General features: G+C 45.0%; 1 protein-coding gene across 1 annotated transcript in view; it reads right to left on the minus strand.

The window, feature by feature from the left end:
• The window catches only part of OTOGL (otogelin like), a 1,792,821-nt gene that overhangs the window by 515,998 nt on the left and 1,262,291 nt on the right, over positions 1-14,532 (minus strand). The window lies entirely within an intron of this gene.

A 14,532-nucleotide genomic window follows, 5' to 3' on the forward strand; every position in this document is an offset into this window, starting at 1 on the left:
GATCCCTCACGGTGCACGCCCTTGACATCGCTGACCTCATCACGGTCCAGAACCTTGACTTCCTAGCCATTACCGAAACCTGGTTACATGACGCCTCTGGCCCACTCCTTGCTCTATCCCTACCCAAGGGTTATACCATTATCAGAAACGACCGCCATTCCAACTTGTCGAAAGGAGGAGGAGTCGCTTTTATACACAGCAACAAAATTGTTATGAGAGCTTCTCCCCACATACAACTTAGTTCTGCAGAATCTCTCTCAGTGAAACTATCGCTCTCTCCTACCAATACAGCAACACTCCACCTTATATACAGACCTCCAGGCCCATTGGGTTCATTCACGGATGATGTTGCATCCACCTTGTCAACTAACACCAAGCCCAACTCTCAGATACTGCTACTAGGAGACCTCAACCTAGGTCTCTCAGATCCCAAGGACCACATGGCCACTGAAGTAGACACCACCCTCTCCAACCTAGGCTTCCAGCAGCGTATTCGTGATCCTACACACATCAAAGGAAGAACGCTCGACTGGCTAGCCGACCTTAACTGTAACACCAATGTCACTTCTAATGATGCATGCGCCTGGTCTGACCATCATGTTATTACCTTCCTCCTGCCAGCCACCAACCCCCAGCCCATACCTACCATAGCCCCCGCTATACCTACCAGAAATAAAAAAGATATCACCAGGGAGAAACTGCTTCCTCTTAACCTCCCTTGCTTGAACACTCTTGCTGCACAGCAGAAGGATAAGGACCCCACTGTCCTAGTAGACACTTATAACAGCCTAATGTCCAATGCCATTGAGAGCCTAGCTCCACTAAAAATCCGTAAAGCCAAACAACAGTCCCACCTGAACACCTGGTTCACCCCGCAGCTCAACGCTATGCGCAAAGAAAAGCGCAAGGCTGAAGCCCTTTGGAAAAGCCACCCCAGTGCTGTTAGTAAAGCCTCCCTTCTAATCACTTCTCTTAATTACAAGGAGGCCATATTACAAGCCAAAAAGGAGACATACAACTCACGAATATCCCAGGCAGAATCGAACACTAGAGAATTATTCAAAATCCTCAAAGAGCTAGAATCTCCCTCACTTGCCCCGGACACGTGCACCAAGGACAGCACCTGGTGCAACAATATACAAAATGCCCTTCTTAACAAAATATCCACCTTGCAATACAAAATCAACGCCAAACAAAATACCCTCCACACCCCTACATTTAGCAATACCAGGCCACCTAAAATAACAACCCCTCACTCCCCGGTGCCGTTCAGCTTCACACCACTCACCGTTCTGGAGGTTGAAAAAATCATCTGCAATTTAAAACCCTCAAACTGCCAAGGGGACACCTGTCCAGCACCGATCATTAAGGAGTCGGCTCATGACCTCGCTCCTTTTATCACCTCTTTCATCAACGCCTCCTTTCAATCGGGAGTGGTCCCCAATAACCTAAAGGATGCTTGGGTTATCCCTCTCCTAAAAAAACCCACCTTAGACCCGGAGGTTCCAACCAATTATAGGCCTATCACAACAGTCCCATTTCTGCTAAAAATCTTAGATAGAGCAGCCTATCTTCAGATACAGAACTATCTGGAATCAAACAACCTACTAGGCACGAGACAATCCGGCTTCAGACCGAAGCACGATACAGAGACAGCCCTCCTCGATCTCAAGACCCAAATTGAGGATCTCAAAGACAAAGGTAAACTAGCCCTGTTACTACTATTAGACTTATCTGCTGCCTTTGATCTGGTTAATCACCAAATCCTCTGTCACCACCTGAAAACTGCAGCTCACTTCTCCGACATGGCCACAAACTGGATTCAATCCTTCCTGGATAACAGACAGATGAGGGTATTCTCGCCCACCTCCGCAGCTGACCCTGCACCAGTCCCTTGCGGAGTCCCCCAAGGATCGTGTGTATCCCCTACCCTTTACAATGTATTTACTAAACCCTTATTTGATGTGCTCGACTATCTGGGTGTCACCTACACAAATTATGCTGATGATACCCAGATACTCATCCCCATCACGGGTGATTACACATTAGATTCAAAAGCCTTGAATGACGTTTACCATGTCATTCAAACATGGATGGCCCAACATGAGCTCTGTCTCAATGACGACAAGACAGAGCTCCTCATCCTAGGTACTCAGCAAAGACTAAACAAGCTGAACCCTATGTTCAGTTCCTTTAACATCGATGGAAATATAATAAAAGTCTCCAAAGAGACAAAAACGCTTGGAATCTACCTCGACTCCACCCTCTCCCTTCACAGACAAACTAATGCAGTTGCGGCCGCCGCCGCCTATACCTGCAAGCTGATCACAGCATGTCGCCCTTTTCTCTCCACGCACAACTGTACTACCCTTGCTAGGACCCTGGTCATGTCCAAACTGGACTACTGCAATGCATTGTACCAGGGCACTAATCAGGGTAACCTAGACAAGCTCCAGATCATACAAAATAACGCCATCAGGGCAGCCCTCAACATCCCCAGATCTGCACACATTTCGGATACCAGGAAGAACCTTCATTGGTTGTCAGTCACCCAAAGGATCTCACTAAAATCGCTTGCCCTTACCTACAAATGCAGGAACAACCTGGCCCCCACTTATCTCTCCTCACGATTCACGCTGTACACTCCAGTTCGCTCACTTAGATCTACCCTGAACCAGAGCCTACTGATACCTAGATACAAGCTCCAAACAGCTGGTGGATCCAGCTTCCCAGTCCTGGCAGCCAAATTGTGGAATGCTGTCCCCTTGACTATCAGAAACCTCCCCTCCCTCAACCTTTTCAAACATAGAGCCAAATGTTGGCTCGCCTCTTCCAATGCCTAAGCTACATTCTGAAAACTTGTTGCAATAACCTATGTAGGGATGTACTACTTGACACACCATGTATCGTTGTACTACCTACCTATGTCTATTTCTATGCCATATTTATTGTTTGATATATAATCGCTGTATGCAACTTATGTAACCATTGCCTTAAGGTATGCGCCCGGTAGCCTCCGGGCCTGGTCTGCGCTATACAAATAAAATAAATACAAAAAAATAAATACAAATACAAATGTGAGAGTCTAAATCTAAAAAACACTCACGCAAACAAATGAAAACATCTTTTCTTGGGAAAAAGAAGCTTATTAAAAACAAAATAGTAAGCAAAAACAAAGGGCAATGAATCGGCTCTTTAAAGAAAACAGTTTCGATACAAAGAGGCTCACGAGCGTTAAATGCAGTACTAAGGAATCAAGGGAATGACAAATCTTTCCCTTTAAGAATCTTGAAAGATTTCTTCAACATCCAACCCAATAAACTTCATGAAAACAAAGGTGAGGTCTCTGACGCCAAAATGCTAGAAGCAGCCAAAGAAAACCAACCATCATTGAAACTGCAGAAGTTGGATGGTATATCATCAAAGGAATCATCTGCTACTCCGATAAACATTAAAGCAGCGCCACGTATCGCCCGGATAAAATGCCACTTTGGGACGGTGCATACCTCAGAGACCTTAGTATCTGAACCTTGTCAACTGGCTCCACCAGTCGACCCGGCGTGTACTCCTTCATCTCCGCTGGGGCAGTCAGTACCCTTAAATCAGTCTTCTGCTAGATCTTTTCCACTTCAACAGCTTGTTGAGTCAACGACTACAGAACAAACCTTCCCCCAACTCCAGCAGTCACTAGGGAGCGCTTCTCAGCTTCCCCTGTCCCCGGCCTTATGGTCAGAACCCATATTGGAGGAAAACCAGGACTTTCAAGAGGCGTCCCCATGTGATCCACCTGAACTGTTGCCTGAAACAGGTGCTATAAGCAATACGCCACCGGATAAAACCAGAAGGCATATTCACATAGAAACGGTCCCAGCTGAAACCAGGAACCCAATACTTTGTGACAGTTACCGTGCTTCCAACCCTCAAGATTTGAACTCTCGCCGTATGGGCGTAGGTGCCCTTCGTAGAAACTCCTTGGAATCTTCGACAAGTCAGACTCCTCTGCGACCTACGCCACTGACATCTCTTTTCTCACCTCCTACAAGTAAAAGACAACGTGCCCAGGTCGCAAATACACAGAAAGAAACTCCATTAAAAAACAGATATCTTTTCGATCATGTCGGCAGTGACAATTGCTTTAGCCCCATTCAGCAAGTTGTATGAAGCCTTAAACGACATGCTAAGAGATAATACGACAATCCAGGCAATGATGCACACTAAACTTATCTACTTGGAAGGCTACATAATGGCTCTTGAAGAAAGAGCCAAAAACCAAAAATACTTATACTCAATAGCAGTGGCTATACCAGTTAACAATGGGAACGCCCCATCCCCATGTGAACTCAAAATTATAACTACAATGGAGTCAGGAACGCAAATGCTTATGGATATACCCGTCAAGCAGCCAACGCCTTTTGTAGTATCAACAGGCGATAAAAGTGACTCGCACAGACGTACAAGATGACCCAATGAAGGATGATGACGTCCTGTTTGTATCGGATGACCTGGCCTCTAACTCTGTAGAAGGAACAAGTACCAAAAGTGGCTCCAATCAAGAGTTTCCTATTTTTGACAAAGCAAGGCTAAAAACCGACAAAAAGTTTGAAAAGTGTTGTCTGCTATCTCTTGGTTTAGCCTCCTGCAACAAACCCTGTACAAGTATGTCTAAAAACAAAAACGAGGCACCCTGTTCCGGCACCAAGAATAGCCCGTCTCCCAACTCAAACAACCAATAATATGGAGCCAAAATGGACCCTGCCAAAACATACTGGGGAAAAATTGAATCCATCTGCATCGCCAAAAACAGTCGATGACTTCTTATCGAATGAGGCCTTAATGAACATAAACCAGCACCTTAACGAAGGTCCTCCTACCGACGCTACCACCATTACGTCCTATAAAGGCAACATAAGAAAAACTGAAACCTTTACACCAATGGAGGGCACAAGTGCCAGGACAGGCAATAAAGAGGGCAAGCCTGTACTAATCTTTTCTACATTAGAAGACAGATGTAAAAAATGATCACACAAAGTTTACTGGAGCTTGCCACAATCATCGGCAGTCAAAAACAGCACTAAAACACGAAAGACAAAGCTACACCAAAGAACCACGTCTCCACCATTGGTGATCGGCTTTCACGCCATACCCCTTTAAGAAAAAGTCCAAAAATGCTATTGAGTCCTAAAGGGCACTACTCTCCTACTGACAACACTCAAAGTACTCGTCATGAAGCTGGTGCCTCGAGGACGCACTATAGGTCTAAACAGAAAAATGCGCTAGACCTACGAACAGAAAAATCAAAATGGATCTTCAAACTGGAGCAGGTACTCGATAATCATGATGAGGTAATACTAAAAAGGAGAGCAGTGCTAACTCTGATCCACCACATCCCCAAGCTTAGATCATTTAGATCAGAGGACTTAAAAATAGTTGACCCAAGCCATAGGCATCACAAAGCCATATCTTATCTGCACATCTCCTCATCGACTGTGACAAACCTGCTAAGAGACACAGCGGACGAATTGATAAGGCTGGGCTACGATCTAACTGAACCCCTGGACAAAGGAGCTCCATTACCGCTGGCACACAACTCCAAAACTAATAGTAATGCGACTACTAACCTTCTTTCAAATCATTGCCAAATGCAACAAAACAAGAAATCACGAGAGGCAGTTTCTACGAAAACTAAAGAAGCCGCACCACACAAGGGCAGCTACAAAATCCACTGCAACAACTTCCCAGTCATTATACCAGAAGAAAGCTCACAAACTTGTTCACCATGCCCTCGAACAAGCTCCTCGCCGGTAAAGCCAATGGCTGAAAAGACTACGTGGGTCGCTTGCCATGATCTCGGCAGAACATCTGGTGACATAACCTCAACACTGAAAAGAACAATTATACAAGACCTTTCTACGAGCAGAGATTCGTCAACAACACAGGATCAAGCGGCTCTCTTACAGGCGCTGTGGTCCTGGATCCCAAAGGCCCTCACTTCACATCTTAGAAAGTAGCAATTCATGCCACCTCAGCACCAACCATATGAGGATACGTCCTGTGACGAGCAAATAGACGAGCTCAGGTTATGCTCTTGGAACACAAGAGGTTATTATCACTTGATGGCTCCTGGAGATGTGGACCTTGGTGCCTTTGGCATTTTATGTCTGCAGGAAACCTGGCTGACTGATAAACCCATCCTAGACTGATACGACATCGCTTTGGCTCCAGCAAATAAAGATCCACTGGGCCGACCCTTGTCTGGTCTACTGACTGCCTTTTGCAGTGGGAGTGGACTCCACTTGACAGAAACTCTCGTATCAAATTCATCCCTGCTGGCGGTTCTGGTGAGCTGGGAACATCATCTGGGTCCTTTGGGCCAACGGACCTCAACGCCAGTAATAATTTTGAATTCCTACTGGAACCCAGCAGTCATTGATAATAAGAACTATCTAGAAATGAACGAACGATCGGTGGACGAGGCACTTGCTGAACATCAAGTATCCCACTTAGTCATCTGCGGAGACCTGAATGCAATATGCCAAGATCGCAGTCATACAAAGCCCATGCAAAGGAAACTGTCTCTGGCAGAAGAGAGGGGAGCCCTATGGCTAAACCTTATGGACCCAAGAGACATGCTCAACCTGGTTGCAGTGTTCGAACTTCGGGACCGACTACCAACCTGGGAGAGTGATGAGTCATTTGCTATAATAGACCACATCTTTGTCTCAAGATCTGTACTTTATGTAACTACGTAATTTGAGGTTAAAAGAACTAAGGCAAGTGATCATAACTTGCTGTCTACTTCATGGACTTCGACCTATGTTCAAAAGAGAAAAATGAACACACAAATAGAACCTAACAACCAAGGCACTAGGTTGGAGTTGACTGCAAGTTGCATCACAGAGTTAACTAACAATTACAACAACCTCCAAGATGCTTGCATTGTGAACCAAGTTGACTACCAGCCTTTGATTACGTCCTACTAGAAAATAGGCTCCAACCGTAAGCAAACTGTAAATAAAAAAAACATACTTACGACAGAATCTTGGTCAAAAGAAGACGAGAGCTAAGTAAAATCAAGAGGATGGCCATTAACCTTGACTCGCAGTCGGCCAGGGATACAGCTATCGAAGCAACCAGAAACTATTGATCTTGGGTTAGAGGCCATCGCCTGACAATGTATCAACAAGATTCTGAAAAAATGCTAAAACAAATCAGCGGACGTAATACTAGAGAATTCTGGTCTCTTATGTGACATACTACGACTGTCAATGATTACTCCATTTTGAACAGCATCGGAGAGTCCACTTGGGTGAATTACTTCAAGGCCCTATTCCAGCTTCCTTCAGAGACAAACTTAGAATGTCAAACAGTGCCAAATACAGCCTGCGCTAGGCTCGACAACAAAGAAGAAATCGTCGAGCTAATTCAGAAGCTAAAGAAATCTAGAGCTCCTGGCCCAGACGGTATAACACATTTTGACCTTAAGAGCTACCCGGAGGAATGGGCCGCCTTTATAAGTAACGTTCTAAGAAAATGTGCAGAATCCAAATCTATTCCATCATCATGGACATCCGCAATAGTGGTTCCTATTTTTAAAAAGGGAAACAGTAGCGACCCCAAAAACTTTCATGCTATCGCTCTGCTTCACCCTATTGGGAAAGTCTACAGCTCCCTCCTGCTCAGGAAATTCCAACCGTGGCAGGAAACGCCCCTTGTGATGACCCTTTCCAATCAGGGTTCAAGACAAACATAGGTGCCACTGCGAATATCATTGCTGCTGAGCGTACTTTAAAGCAAGATCATAGAAGGGGCCCCAGGCTTTTTGTCGCATTTGTGGCCTAACTCAAGCCTTCGACCGAGTAGATAAAGATCGACTCTGGAACAAACTTTCTACTTGGAAATGCCCTGATGAAGTTCTTGATCCCATAAAAATTCCCAAAACCAACAAGACAATGAGAGTCCGCCTAAGCCAACAGGGCTTGTTATCTGCAGAGATACCGACGCTGAGAGGGGTCAAACAAGGATGCCCTCTAGCTCCTGCTCTCTTCCTGACATACTTGGGAGATTTCACGGATACAGAATATTCTGTAAGACCTTTCCCCCCGAAATTAGGCCAAGTCAAAATCCGTCGTCTCTTATACGTTGACGACCTAATCCTACTGGACTATACTCTGATTGGTCTTCAGCGGCAACTAAACACCCTACAACAGTATATCACTACAAATAATCTTGAAATCAACAAAGACAAAACCAAAGTTATGGTGTTTAAAAAAACCAAAAAGAGAGCAGAAAAATGTCAGTGGAACCTAGAGGGTTGTGCAATAGAAAAAGTTAATGACTTTAAGTATCTAGGAGTTACCCTTGATAGCTCTAAGCTGGAAACATCTATGCAATGTGTGCTCTTAGAGAAAACCAGAAAACTAAAGTCGCAAGCTAAAGCCATCGCTAGGAAATTTGGCTGCTTCTCATTGATCCCAGTGATCAATTTCTACAGAATGAGGGTAGTTCCATCATTGACCTATGGAGCCAAAGCCATGCCTTATATACCGAAATCACTATGGCCAAAACTTGAAGCTTACTTCTGGAGGACGGTCCTTGGTCTACCGAAATCCACTCCTTTGGCATCAATTAGACGAGAGCTCAGCCTATTGTCTCTACAAGGAACAATCACCTGCAATTCCTTGATGCTGTATAGGAAGTGTCTGCTTCCAGAAAGCCTTTAATATACAGCTTGATAAATAAGGAAACTTAAAGCTGTAAAATGCTTGAAAACTGCAGTAAGGATATTAAAGATCAACCAGAGCTGTGAAGAGGAACTTATTGAGAACCCTACAAAAGTCCTTAATAAACTGAAGGAACTTGATTGGATTCTGACTCTAGACACAGCTGCGGGAAATACATGTACAACTCATCTGCTAGGCAATATTAAAAAACTGAACCAACTTCAAGATTTCATTAAGAAATTTCCGACTACATCCTTACGTAATTTCTTCTTGCGAGCACGGCTCAATCTTCTTGAAACAAATGAAATATTGGCAATAAGAGGTCTTTCTTCCACTAACAATTGTCGTTTTGGCAAAGCGCACACCGAAAAAGAGACAATACGCCACTTGCAGTTCTCATGTATGGGTACTCGCCAAATAATAACACAGTACCTGAATCATCTCCTCTCCGATTCTCCTCTTATGGACAAAGAGATTTGGTGGTTGAGGCTGATTGGTGGTGAAAAGGGCTCTTGGGTGATTGCAACCTCGAAAAGCCTACAGCACATCATGGCCAACGTGGAAGCTTTGACCACCCCCTCTTCCTAACGATGTTTGAAAACTCTATTGGACCCAAATACAGAACCTAATTAGCGTTTATACTGCTTCACATCTGTGCTTTTGTAAAAAATCTTTTGATTAAAACAATTTAAAAAAATGGTAACAATGTATTTGTGTAGCTCTAAAACGAACTTCAACATTCTAAAAATGTGTTAGGAATGAGAAAAATCAGAAACAGGACATCAAGTGATTGGCCCAAAATCACATACAATTACATTGGGAAATAGTGTTTTCTGAACTCCTCCTGAAATAAAGGCCACCTCCTTAACCATGGTTGCGGAAACACCTTTTCTTCTGTCAACTGAAGCACCAGGGAAATTAAAGGTGTCATCTAACAAAAACACATGTTTAATAGAACAATAAAATGTTAACACATTTTCATTCAGCAAAAGCATTATTAGTGCATATTACACAATGTACTTTGACAGGCCTATCCATGGCCAGAAGTTGGCAGGACTTATGTAGAAATGATCTGCTTATGTCTATGCAGTTCATAGGTGGCATGGGCAGGATGGAGACTACAATGTATTCCTTAGGGCAGTTCTACCCCCTTGAGGTGAGTCGAATTAATAAGTGGATATCCCATAAAGAATTCACAATCTATAACACCGATCTGTGGCAGGCAAAAAAGAGACTGAAATAATTTAGAAATCACACCTGTGTCAGTGGGCGTACCAAGCCAGTAACGACCTGCCAGCCTGAGCCCAGGCAGGCCCAAGCAAAGCAAGCAAACACAACGTTTATGACCCTGAGACGTGGGTGATAGCTATTCGTACACAGGTGCACCGTCCGCGGTGCAAATAGTTCTTTTTTTTTCAAGGGAAACATGGCCTTTGGGTATTGGGGGAGCCCAATCTCCTGTGAAATAAAATCAAGATGGTCTCTGCCGTAGTTTTATGGTGGCGGGCCAAGACCGGAATGAGTGGAGGACCCATAATGCCAAAGCCTCAGCAGGTAGGTATGGTGGGGACAGTTGGGGATGTCATGGGGGCACAAAGGGCAGGGAGAGGCTCTGCTGAGGAGCCAGGGGCCAAAGTGCCAAGGCACCTAAAATAAATAGAGATTCCTGGAGAAGGGTATCAGTTGGCTGGTAGTATGCGGGCGGGATATTGGCAGTTATATCATGTGTTTTCAGTTTATCAGGTACATGATGGGCTGAGCGCCATTCCCGGGTATGGATGCATGTCAACGAAGTATTGCTTGCTCTATTGGTGCTTTATTGTTTTATTTGAGCTTCATCTTCTAATCTCTAAAGGAGGTGCTTGTTCCCCCTAAACTACTATCCAGAATTCATCTATGGGTAGTAGTGTATTTGTCAGAGATGTTGTGAGGTGGCGACTTCATTGCTAGTTGCTGAAGGAGTTCTAAAATCTTTCAGTATAGGAAAATATTTCTTTCAAATGTTGCTGCATTATGTCAGTAAAGTATTAATTTGCCTTAAAGATTTAATACTTTGCGGTCTGGAAAGTAATTGGATTTCCCATTACTTTCTGACCAATAGCTAAAAGTCTGTTGTCGGTTAGTGTAAAGACTGAAGGGGCGTATCTGTACTTCTGCCCTTTATATGGTAGGGTAAAGGCACAGAACACCCCAGCCAGGGCTGCCAATTTGGTAGCAGTTGAAGAGCAGCCAAGCTTAAGCTTTCAGGAGGTGATGTGGGCAGGTTCTTAAGTAATGTGAGTCCCCAAGCCCTCTGTTAGGGAGAATTCTCTGTTTAGGCTGAATTTCCTAACCTAGTGAGTCCCCCAGCAGCTTTGCTGGATTTTTGGGGTTTATTTTTTTCTCCTGCCAAGAGTGAGACTCTTTTACCCTCACTATTGGACATGATATGAGTGTGTTTCTTTGAATCTAGATGTGTTTAATGGGCTATGGGGTCTTTTACTCCATAGGGTTTCATGTGTTTTTGTGATGTGTGTTACACAGCACCCTCCGTGCAGTAACATAGGGGTGTCATAGTGACCCCCCAGTATAGACTCCATACCCTGGGACTGACTACTGTCTCCCAGGGCATGTAAAATCACCATTGACTTTACTAGTCTTAAATTCTGAACAGAACCAGTACCAACCATCATATTGTGGACGTACTGGCTGGGGCAATTCGATTGCCCCAGGGTCTGTTAGTCGAGGGGGCACGTCTCCGTCCCCCCTGATTGAGTTTTGGCTGGTGGCAGTGGATACTACTTTTTATATTCAACCGCGAATATTTTCCTAAGGGATTTCCCATTGTTTTAGGCTACTATCTTTATTTAATTATTTAAGGTAGCCTCGAACATACCGCCGGTTTATTTAATTAATATTAATTCTCCGGTTGGTATTTTTTGCCAAAACTTGATTCTAAAATGGCGTTTGTGTTCTCTTCTGTGACTCCAACCCAAGTCGAGCCCTTTATTCCACTTTTTGGCGGGCTTCTCCACAGAAGCCCTCCAAAGTGGTGCCACTATGTCTGGGGTACTTAGGAGGGGGGGAGGGGAATTTAGGCACTCTGGACTGAGTTGTCTAGGCAACTCAAGTCGCACTCCATCCTGATTGGCCCAAGTGGTGAGCCGGCCAGCTCACCACTTAGCATGTTTGAGTGACAGCTAGGCTGAGTGAATGGGGGTTTGCTGCATAAAAGCAGGGCTTTGGGGACTGGAACTTCAGAAGTCGCCACAGGACCTAAGAATCCGACGAGGGAGAAGCTGAGCCGACCTGCCACAACACCACGACCGGTGGAGCCCTGCTGGACCGTCTCAGCACTTTTCCCAACGACAGAGGAGATCTCCCGCCGGAGAGACTTCTTCCTTTGACTGGTGGGGATAACCAGTTTCACCGTCTTTTCGCTTTCCCGACGTATCTCGTGCCCGCCTTGCCCGTCCTAAGCACCCCGGCAACCAGGATACCACGTTTTACCACGACCGCGAGATAAAGGTACCACCTTTTACCGGAAAAATCCGCGGCTGGTTTCTGCCCTGGTAGTGCAACGACCTGCATCTTTCCTCCACGTCGAGATCTTCTCTTCCCCTGGACGACGATGCAACTTGCAACCACTACCAGGAACAACTGCCACCGCTGGAGGATCCTTTCCACTTAAGATACCGTGTCCCGCCTGGCTTCCCTTGCAACCGACTGTACGGGGTAGATTTAGCCCCCGGCTTTCGAACCTGGGTTAGCCTGGGACACCTTGGCTAAACTTTTCTAAGCCTCTCTAAACTCTTTTCTGAACCCTCTGCAAGACTTTCTAAGCCTAGTGTAACTGTGTGATCTTGGGCGCATTTGTGCTCTGCTCTCTCTAAGAGTGGGCCCAGCCTTTGGACTCTGGCTCACCAGTGACTTTTTGCTCTCGGCCTTGCTAATAGTGTTCCTGAATCGTAGAGTGGTGTAACACTGCATATTCTGTCTTTTTCCCTCCCTATTTCACAACCTTGGTAGAGTGCAATCTAGTTAAGCGCTCACCTCTGTATGAAAATAAGTGGTGTCTAATAAGGGAAAAAGGGGTGTATATATCATAATAGTAACTGTGTTTAGAATATTTTACAATAAGAGTGCTGGAGTGTTTCAACTGTGTGTTTATAAATAAATAATTATATACTTTGATACCAAAGCTCTGGTCAGTGTTTGCTTGTATTATTGTATCTGAGTGCCTATTGAGTATACTTTGCATACTGCATAACTCTTCTTGAGGGAAGTCTGACTGCTCAGCCACAGCTACCAGGTAAAGCTGGGTGGTACAGACTGCTACCAAGTGGGTTTACTGCTAACACCTGTAGTCTTAAATCTTTTGCAGTGGTCCCTAAGGGAACTGCACAGGTTTCTGCCTAACACCCTCACAAAGGAATGTCCACACAATATGTTAGGTGATAACACAGCTTCTTTATATAAAATAGGATTCAGTAATATATATACATTTAAATAATAACACGTTGTACTTGGAAATACTTATTCAAAGAATGGCAAATATATACACTTTATGTGGTACCACACACAACTTTAATTCAGTAATAGATGCACTAACTGCAGACAGTTTTAGATAGGCATGTGAATTCTTAAGTGATGTGTATCAGCATAGAAAAACCTGTAATGTAAAAGTTAGGCAATAACTTATCTTGTCTTTTGCAGCACAGTCCAATAATGTTTAATAACCTTCTGCTTTCTTTAAAAGGTTCTACCACTCCAAAGTACCTGAGAGGCCACAGGAGAACAGGATCCAAAATAGATCTGGGACCCATGGAAGACTCCTGAGGTTAGAAGGTGCTCTTCCTTGTCACAGTACCTTTGGTGCCGTGGCACGCAATGTGGCAGAGTTTCTTGCTTTAACTCGCCGATTCCCTCCAAGGATGGACCCCCCTTGAAACATGGAGCCATTTGGATGCTGAGTCCACAAGAAAAATAGAACCAAAGTATTTCTGAAGGGAAGCAGTTTTACTCTTCGCGGTGCTCCACTTTGTTCGAATATTTCTCCGACTGTAGAAGTCCTGTGAAGATGAAACTGGCTGTGGGCTGCTTAAAGGCTTGGCAGATGAGAGTAAAACCCCTGCGACACTTCAATGATTTCTGACGGTGACGGGTGCATAGGTCACTTTTGCCGTTGTGTTCGGAATATCACGTTTTCCACCTTTCGGTTCTTCGGTGCTGCAGCACGGACATCTGGACAGCTTCTGGCTACCTGGAGTCGACCACGGACCTTCACCAAGACTGGACCCTTGGGATGTCTTCATTAGCTTCTGGTACGGGAAACCCACCAACAGACCTTCCTCTTCATTCAGCGACTCTGGACTCTCTCCGGAAGGAAAAAGAGGTTAGTGATGACAGCAAGGATGTCCCTTGCAATGTTCTCAGGCAATTTGCAACTTTCGCAGCTCCTGGTGTCCAGCAGCACTATGCCAGGGTACCCCCTTTTCTGGGCAGTAGACAGCAACGGCTTCCAGCGGTCACGAAATGCACCTCCGGAAACTGGGTGACACCAATGGGCTCCTTACGCTCGAGTTGTCCGGGCACTCCTCTTCAGGACTCACGAAGACCCCTTCTCCGGATAGCATGTACACAGGACTGGCTTCCAGGGTACTGCTGATGAAGAGCAGCAGTTTGCATGATGGTCCCTCGTAGCTGGGGGAGAGGTCTCCTCTGCAGGTCCTCTTTGGCTCAGTTCTTGGAAGAACACGGCAGCTTTTGGATTACATGATGAAACAGCAGTAGCAGATTTCTCCTCCAGCTGAGCTTCAAGGAACAGCTTCTT

This window comes from Ambystoma mexicanum, chromosome 12, assembly GCF_040938575.1.
Source record: "Ambystoma mexicanum isolate Mex_15411 chromosome 12, UKY_AmexF1_1, whole genome shotgun sequence".
Taxonomy (NCBI): domain Eukaryota; kingdom Metazoa; phylum Chordata; class Amphibia; order Caudata; family Ambystomatidae; genus Ambystoma; species Ambystoma mexicanum.